This window comes from Palaemon carinicauda, chromosome 26 (assembly GCF_036898095.1).
Source record: "Palaemon carinicauda isolate YSFRI2023 chromosome 26, ASM3689809v2, whole genome shotgun sequence".
Classification (NCBI taxonomy): domain Eukaryota; kingdom Metazoa; phylum Arthropoda; class Malacostraca; order Decapoda; family Palaemonidae; genus Palaemon; species Palaemon carinicauda.
This window is the reverse complement of record NC_090750.1, coordinates 102,025,532-102,035,531: the sequence shown is the minus strand read 5'-3', so window position 1 is coordinate 102,035,531 and position 10,000 is coordinate 102,025,532. Positions and strand designations below refer to the sequence as shown.

The window sequence follows — 10,000 nt, the reverse complement described above, 5'->3', positions numbered from 1 at the left end:
CACTTGCCACTCAATTTTGCAATTGGCTTTCTCTTTTTCCCTCTCCATCTCGTTTTATTTAGTTGTCTTTATTAGACACTTGTTGGGGAGTAGATTTTAAGATAATACTTTTGCCGAATTAAAGTTAATGCAGAAGGTTTGAAGCTAAAATTTTCAAATGACATCATCTAATATTTATTTTTTCTTGTTTAAATATTAAACCCTTGTCAAGTAGTATTATTCTTATATTAAATCTAAACCGTTATCTAAACACGAGATCTTATTTAACAAGGAGACTCACGTTGGTAAATAAAAGATAAATTTTCACTTGTTTCTTGTCTGGTCCCATGTGCTGTGCGCGCTGAAGCACCAGCGGCAGGAAATGAGTTTCGTGTTTTATGTATCTTTAAAAAGCGTTGGTAAGTGTTCATTCCTTGGATTTACTGCAGGTCAGTCATCTTTTATGAAAATTAAAAGCAGAGGAACTATCAATGTTTGATATCCTAGTTAACCAAAAAGGAACATTTAACAATATTTGTACGTCTGGCATCGCAATTATGCTGCAGCATTGTTCTTCCGTTGAATCGTTTAGCTATAAGTTTGTGACAATGTATGCTAACTTGATTTATTTCTCCTTTTTAGATATGTGGGTTATTAATAGTCATTATTATGAGTACAGATTAATTATGTAGATCTTGAATAACTTAAACATAAATTTGAAAATTGCTGAACCGTACGATATTTTGGTTAACCACACCCGGGCTGGTCCCGGCACCAGCATCGACCTGCAGGGCAAAATGGGTGGAGCTCAGTTGCTCTTGAACCTTTGGTGTGATGCTATATGGCCGAAGTGTCCTGTAATATTACTCTAGTCGCCCCCTTTGATTCGTCATGTAAACAGTGATCGTGCCTCGTAGATCAAGAGAAAATTGTATGTGAACCGAGAGGATCTGTACCATAAAAGGTGAATATGTGTTTTAAGTGTTCAATTTAGGTGAATTTTTGTTGTTTGGTATTTGCTGGAAGCGGCCAGTCTCTGGCGTCCGTTGGAAGAGGAAGGTCCGCGCTGGAACAGTCTTCAAATGGAATATGTATTTTTTTTTTGTCTGCTTCAAGATATATGCTCGCATTGCTTACTTGCATACATGGATGTTTATAGTTATTTTACGTAACACCTGCTTTATTTGAGATTGTCATTTTAAGAAGGCATGGAAAACACTCCCGAGTCATGATAGGTGAACACGACGTATTCCATGTAAACTAGAACCTGTTTACCTTCAGTCAGGAGAATGGTTTACTTTTTACTCATTTTGTATTTTCCTTTGCTCGTGTAATTGGATTAGATAAGAAAAACCTTTCTGCCTTACAGGTAATGGCAAACTTTATCCAACTTTTGGAAATGGTTATCTTAAACTTCTCGTCCAAGGTCTGAGTGGACGAAAATTGCACAACAACGTCAGACACTGGTTCTAGTGGGATACGTCTATATGCCATCCCTCACCAAATGCTTACCTGGTCCCCCCCTTCCCCATTTCGTATTCCCCCCTCCCCTCTCTTTCTCCATCCCCCCCCCCCCACTTACCTGTCGTCCACTGAGTCATCATCCCTGGTAGCCGTTGCTTTTGCCTCCTCAGAAATCGTTACTATAGTACTTCCTGTTATTTGTTGGGCAAAGTTTTCAGTGGGGTAGTATCTATAAGCCGAATTCCCCAGGGGATTTACGGCTGTGATTCATTTGCATATTTTGATATATAATTATCATTATAACTCGTAATACTTAACGGTTTAGCTTTTAAAATAAACCCGTTTATGTACTTTCAAAGTGGCTGTTTAACCGATTACTTGTTGATTTCTGCATTCATTTGATAATACACATTTATGCTTAGCCTTATGCAAATTTACGTTGCACATTAGAAGTTGGTTTAACCTAAGCATTAGGTCTGGTAGGTTTATATTTTTAGAATACATTATTTGTCATGAAAATCGATGTTGCCGTAATGCAAGTAAAACTACGTAAAAGCAAAGTTTCATATCAACTGGAGGACTTCTGCTAAGAATAGATTAGGCCTAGATTAGTATTAAGGTTTGTCAGATCGGTTTCTGTATGCCATTTGGTGTGGCTTAATTCTATTAATGAATTTGGGTTGTTCTAGTATTTTAAAACGAGTATATTGTATATTTTACCTTTAGATTATTAAGAAAACCAATTGTCGAATTTTCATTTATATTTATATATATATATATATATATATATATATATATATATATATATATATATATATATATATATATATAGCTAAGCAGGAAAGTATATACAGTATTGTAGTTAGCGTAAGGTATTCTGTTTATTCAAGTTCTCGTTAAATGGATGACAGTTTATCAATTTTGACAGCTTACTCTATAGGGGTCACTTATCAGAGACCTTGAAACTGAAAACCCGACCTAGGCCTAATGAACATCTCTTCAGTTTAATTTATATTTTTATTATTTCATTTTTTATGTTGCATCATATCATTAAGGGGACATATTGCTGATATAATCAGCAATTTACATGACTTCCATTTGTAACTGGTCATGTATTAGAACTTATTCTATTTTACGAGACAGAAAGCAGCCTTCAGTCTAACGAATTCTTGTGGGAAGGGAGACGGTTGTTGGCTTGTCCATCGTTTTTTTTTTCACAAAGATAACATTTTATCATCACATAGCATCTCCAGGTCTTTTGTATAACGTGGCTCTCTCGCTATTCTATCAAGTGACCTTTTATGGTATTGACTGAATTTGTCCGTTCATTGTATGGCCTGGCGCTCAATGATGCCTGAGGTGGGAGTAGTCTTACCTAATCTTGCTGTGGTCTTCGATCGCCACAATGGCGTCTTTTATTTTAGTAATTTTACTCTAAAAGTCTTTCCGATCTACTGGATAAGGAACACAGTTAAGGGTTTGTATAAATCGGATCACAATAACACACTCAAATGATATAACATTTATCTTCTTATTGAAAGCGACTAGACTAGGGAATGAATGTTGACTGTTTATATAAATATGCTGTTTATTGACTAATTTCCTTTCCTTTGGGGGCTGCTTTTCTTGTCCTATCCTGCAAGGGAACCATATTGTCTACAGGACCTGTAGTAATTAATTTTACTGTATACATTTCAAGGCATTCGGTATTTCACACCGCGTATCTTTTATTGTCAAATCCACGTAATCAAAGCATTTAGGAAACAAAAAAAAGTCTTTAGTTTCCTCTTGAAAGGCTCAAGTCTTTCCGAATGTCTAGTGGGAGTTTATTGTATTTGATTGTGTATGCTATCACTTTAATTTTTACATTTTCATACAGAGATATAGTTTGTAAGGAGTGACTGGGCTTCGGGGAATTATGAATGAATGTCACTGTAATGTTCCTGCTATGCTTATGCAGGTATGTTGGTCATGGATGCACATAACGCCATGCTCTCTTTTGGTTCAAGCCGATGGTTTTCAAATGGCGTATCCTGTCATTTTCTTTCTTATCCTTGCCACAGTCTTGCTATTGCTACTGGAAATAAATCTTATGGTTTATTATAGTCCAGTCTGCATCCGCTATTGTTTTATAATGATTTTTAGAAAGTTGCTTGGACATGGCGTTTATTCATCCTATGTAAGACTTATTGATACTATAAACTGCATTGTTTCCGAATGTATATACAATACTGCACTGCCAACTGCGAAATGTATTTTTACTTTTATAATTTCTTAAATGGAAAAAGTGCTGTAATTTTATGAATTTTTTTTATCGTACTTTTATCCTCTATATTTGCACAAACGAACCAGTTGTTAATACGTTGCAATACTTCAGGGTAAGTAAAAAAAAAATATCCAAAACTGAACCTGGATAAAAAATTTTCTCTATTGTAAGAGCTCTCTCTCTCTCTCTCTCTCTCTCTCTCTCTCTCTCTCTCTCTCTCTCTCTCTCTCTCTCAGGATATTTAAAAAATCTGATGAGTTGGTGTAACTTTCAAAGCATTGAATAGGCTGATGTTGAGAACCCAAGCTTAATAGTAACACCTCGATAATATCTAATGGTGTTTTCGCTTTAACTTCTGCCTAATGCTTTTGTTGCACGGTTCGTTTGATATCAATTACTCACCAGTCAAAGGTGAGGTCAGGAACGGTGTGTCCGTTTTAATGTTGCGAGTAATATTGCATAGAGTGTAGTCAGCATACAGCTGTGCCTTGCGGGGCGGTTTAGGTAGGCTGAGCCATTGGATGAACCCCTGACTTCTTTTGTATTAGTGGAGTACCCAAGCCCTCCTCACATCAGCTGTCGGCTTATAAAGCCGATATCAGTTACATATATAATCAAGGTTATCAAATTAAAGTTTCCTGAGCCTTTTGTAATAGGCCTAGTTTAATTTTTTCCGGCTTAAGGTTTTCTTTTACCCTTTTCTATCCAGAATCTCTTGGTCTGTTGTGTATTGTTAGTTCCAGGTCTGCTTTCTCCTGTCTAGTTTTTTTCTGTCGTGAGAAATAGTCTGTCTCTGTCCCAGAAGGTTGACGACCTTTGTTCCAACCATGTTGAAAGTCCAGTTGCTCCGTTGCTTGTATTTGGGTGGCTTCTTTTGTGAATAATGGAATTAATATACTTTTTTTTTTTTTGCATGAAATGTTCCGTGAGACTTGTTAACGATATATTAGTAAATTGCATTTCATTCTATGTTTTTAATAAATTCAATTCAGAATGGTGATTGTTGTAGGCCTAGATGTTTAGTCCGCCTGTGGTCACAACAGTGCAAAATTCTCTCTCTCTCTCTCTCTCTCTCTCTCTCTCTCTCTCTCTCTCTCTCTCTCTCTCTCTCTCTCAACAGGGATTACAAAGTCCGTTGGCGATCCCTGATGGTCATTATTAAAAACCATCATCTAATGGTTAAAACCAACTCCAGATGTCTCCCTTCTCCCAGTAACGATTTACCCCTCTTGTCATTCCCTCCATTATCCCCATATGCCAAATGTTTTATGTCTTCCCTCGCCATTAAAGGGACTCGAGAGGGACAAATTACTGTTTGATCAATCGAAGGATAATTGTTGTTTTTGCTTAAACGTTGCGTATAAGATTAGTTAAATGATTTTTTGTTTTCATTGAAACAGCCCCTATTAGAGGAAACGTTGTTGGAAAGAGAGAATATATATATATATATTATATATATATATATATATATATATATATATATATATATATATATATATATATATATATATATATATATATATATATATATATATATGTATATATATAGATGATGAGTGAAGTATTGAATTAAAAATTCAAGACAGAAGCCTGGTGAAATCTTTGCGTCAATAGACGTAGGAGTATATATATATATATATATATATATATATATATATATATATATATATATATATATATATATATATAATATATATATATATATAATATATATATATAATATATATATATAATATATATATATATATATATATATATATATATATATATATATATATATATATATATATATATACAATATATATATGTATATATATGTATGTATTAGCATTTTTTGGCTTCATAATCATGCGAACTGTACTTTACATTCAGTATTTATACTAAATGCTTATATGTCTATTCAGCATTTTTTGGCTTCATAATCATGCGAACTGTACTTTACATTCAGTATTTATACTAAATGCTTATATGTCTATTCAGCATTTTTTGGCTTCATAATCATGCGAACTGTACTTTACATTCAGTATTTATACTAAATCCTTATATGTCTATTCAGCATTTTGTTTGGGCTTACATGCTTATCGTCATTAGAATTCTCTCATCCAAATGTTGGCCGGAAATACTTTTTTAATACGTACTCTCTCTCTCTCTCTCTCTCTCTCTCTCTCTCTCTCTCTCTCTCTCTCTCTCTCTCTCTCTCTCTCTCTCTCTCTCTGTGTCGTTTTACACATTTGGTCTTATGACTTCCAGTCTTGATCATGCGACTTAATTCTACTTCCTATAACAAGGTTGTAATTTGTATACTATTATTTTTCGATTCACATCTACCCTTATTTAGTTCTTGTTAGTTCATGTGGGTTAGGTTTGACATCCTTTGTATTTTTTCTCTTCTATATATTTGAGTGGCTTCATTACATCACTGAAGGTTATTCTTGTATTTCTATATTCGTCATCACTGTAAAATTGGTTTTATTTGATTGGGTTTGTTAAAAATGATAAGTCTTGTCAGTGTTTCATATATCTTTGAAGACCTAAAACTGCTCTTATAGGAGTAGGTTTAACTGTTTAACACTTTTTCTGTGTTAGCATTATTTTCTTTTATTATTTCTTATCTTAAATGTTTTTGTTAGCGTATTGTTTTAAGAATATAATAAATCTCTTAACATTCTCGGTTTCCTTTGGGAAGCTCAAAAGCTGTTGCTTTTATATCTGTCGACTTTGATACGAGTTTGTTATATCACTTCTCCTCCCCCCCCCCCCAGTGTTCCAAGGCATGTAATGGAAAGGAAACTTATCCTCTTTGCTAAGAATGACTTGAGTGGTGCCACACGATATCTTTTATTGTGATCCTCTTTGAATGTTAACTTTGGGACAACTTGAACGGAAAAGTTTATTGGTTACGAGGGGCGCTAGATCAGTTTACATTCCTGACTGTTTCTCTTACGTGGAAGAGTATTTCCAGTTCTGTTTCTCTGGTGTGGAAGATGGTTAATAACGAGACCCGTTTCTTTAATCCTGGTGATTAAAAGTTCTATTTCTCTAATGCTTGTAATTAAATGTTATATATTTCTAGTGTTGCTAATTCCAAGTTCTATTTCTCTAGTGTGGAATGTAATATTGCTGCAACTCTAATAGAGAAGGAAATTGATGGTGTTTCTTCAGTTTGGGAGTTAATGAATAGTACTGTTTCTCCAATGTGGTAGGAAATGAATGTGGTGTACTGTAATGTGGAAAGTAATTAATGGTGCTTGTATCTCGGTTGGAGAATTTTAATTTAGTGTTGTTTTATTAATATGGGAGCTTTATATGGACTGGGGGAAATAATTAATTGTACTTTTTCTCTTATATGGAGGCCAATTAATTGTGTTTTCTTTATTGTTAAAGGTAATTAGTAGTGGTCACTTTTGTGAAACAATTGTGTTGTTTCTTGAACATGGAATATAATGATTAATGGTCACTTGTGAAACATAATTGGAGTTGTTTCCCTATACAATGTATGGAAGATAATTATTGTTTCTCTGACTGAATTTCACGTAAGAAGATTATTAATCAAGTCTTTTTAATACGGTTGTATTAAAAACAAATCTTTACTGCAATACAATCTTGATTATACAGTGGATATTATTAGATTGAATCTATTTATTTGACTTTTAATTTGCCAAGTACAATATTGTTATACATTAAGCTGATTGCATGATGGATGATGAATGCAGTTCTAATCAAGTCATATACTTACTGTTTAATTTGATTCATGTTCTTTTTAATCCGATGGGTTTAATTGTGAAAATGTTATACGTTTCCAATTTGAAAAACTGGTCCAGTTTTTTATTCACATGATATAATTAGAACGTTCATGATATTGTTTTGATATTCGATATGGTGTCGCGGTTTTATATTTATAGGTGATACTTCGCTGTATATATATATATATATATATATATATATATATATATATATATATATATATATATATATATATATATATATATATATATTTTTATATATATATGTATGTATGTATATATATATACATACATACATATACCAAGGCACTTCCCCCAATTTTGGGGGGGTAGCCGACATCAACAAATGAAACAAAACAAAAAGGGGACCTCTTCTCTCTACGTTCCACGGTTTTGACGGTTTTTACTTAAGTACTTTTGCCTTTAATTTAAACTTCCTATAGTTTGATTATTCACAAAATAATATATCCCGATGATTTAGGTTAACTTTAAGTAACATTGCTGTTCAGACTTACTTTAGACCTACTCAAAGTGCTACTTCTCTGATCCTATACTGCAGGAGAACCCTACTTTATTCAGTCATTTTATCGTATACATTTCCAAAGCATTCAGCATTCATTCCGCATAATGCTCGTTCATTGTCGAAACACTTAGAAAACAAGAAAGTCTTCAGTTTTCTCTTGAAAGCCATAAAATCTATAGTTTTTTGAGTGTTTAGTGAAAGCCAGAGGATATGCCGTTAATCATTTCATCATGATAGACGAGAATTAGTATATTCTTAGCAAGTGTCGTGATGGCTTAAGTGGTAACGTCCCTGACTGGTGATCGCCAGAAGGGTGTTCGAGACCCACTCAAACTCGTTAGTTCCTTTGGTCTGGTACCTCACAATCCTTGTGATCTAAGGAGGGGGGGAGGGTTTGAGGGAGCTTATATGTATATCTGCCGAGTCATCAGCAGCCATTGGCTGGCCCTCCTTGCTCCTAGATTGGTTGCTGATTATATGTATGTATGGTTAGTCTCTAGGGCATTGCCTTGCTTGATAGGGCAATGTCACTCTCCCTTGCCTCTGGCATTCATGATTATCCTTTAAGCCTTTAACGGAAGGATTCTAAGTATTCGAGTATATGTGCTGAAGACTCCAGGAAATGACTAAAGATTGCACTGTTAGCGAAACGTATTTGCATTTCGTATCATGTGCCTTTGTGTTTTTTTACTGAGGCATATCTATTTATGTTCTTGTGATGATTATGGCAATGACATTGAGGGTTATGATAATACTGGTGTCATTTTTTACTTGTTATATTTTCTCTCTAATATATTTTTGTGTGTATGAATGTTGAATTACATTAACGTTATGATCCATTGTGAGATACAATGCGTATTTATGCTTGCAAATTGATCATGCTAAAGCACTTGCTAAAATTAGTAGTTTGCTATCTCATTCGTCTTCCTGTCGTCAACAAAGGACGCTTGTTTTCCTGTCGACAACAAAGGGTGTACCCTTCTCGTCTTGTACGTGTCTCTTCCTGTCCCTTTGAGTGTCAAACCATCTCGTTGGAGGTTAAGATATTCGTTTAGCTTTTCCCAGACGCGTCGTTTCCTGGAGCTTCCCGTCGAGTACCAAACGTTCGTATTAAATAAAAATAAATTCGTGCACTTTTTCTCACTCTTTGACACACCAACATCCGTCATTCGTCTCCGAGAGCTTGGAGGGACGGGCTCTGCAGCGTGTCTGTATATTTATAATTCATTGTTTTCGGTTCTGTTTACATCCTTGGTACGATTATTTTTTGGAAAGCAGGTGAGTCGTGTGTCGTCTTTGAATACTGTTTTCGGTTTCACTGGCATTTCAATGTTTTTGAGAATGGGCGAGTCTTATGATTTATTATTCTTTGGTTTGTTTACATCCTCGGTACGATTATTTTCTTTTCTGGCAGCAGGTGAGTTTTTTTTCATGCAGTCCTTTGTCGTTTTTAATACCATTTTGTTTTCACTGACATTTCATTGTTTTTGAGAATCGGCGAGTCTTTTTATGCTAGATTTTCTCGCAATATGATCCTTTTCTCTTCTTTTTTTTCTTTATTTGAAATCATGTTTATGCCAATGTCTTCTTATTTTTGTCTCGCTGAAATCATATTGTTATTACGACAGGGGAATTTCATTCATTGATAAGATGATGTGTGTTCCCTTTATTATTATTATATTGTTATAACGGCAGGAAAATTTAATTCATTGATATGATGTAATGCGTTACCTTTATTATTATGCTCCCTCATATAAGGAGGTAGTGTATTTTCATAGTTAGCAGAATTACAACAAATAGAGAATTTAAGGTTTTCTTTTAGGAAAATTGTATCGCATGAACGTCTCATGACTGGCAACAAGTGATTAGATTATACGGCAGATATGTGTGTGTGACTTTGGGAAGAAAAGGCTTTGGATCTCTCAACTTTAGTGGAGGATTGTAGTGTCTGGTTATTTTTATCATTACTAGCCAAGCTACAACCTTAGTTGAAAAAGCAGGATGTTATAAGCCCAAGGGCTCCAA

General features: G+C 34.4%; 1 protein-coding gene across 2 annotated transcripts in view; it reads left to right on the top strand.

Moving 5' to 3' along the window:
- Positions 1 to 771: 771 nt before the first annotated feature.
- LOC137619730 (neuroglian-like) overlaps positions 772 to 10,000 on the top strand; it is a 142,651-nt gene continuing 133,422 nt past the window's right edge. For both annotated transcript variants that reach the window (XM_068350031.1, XM_068350032.1), the window contains exon 1: positions 772 to 943. The gene's annotated coding sequence lies outside the window, so the exon portion shown is untranslated. The remainder of the gene's footprint in view (positions 944 to 10,000) is intronic.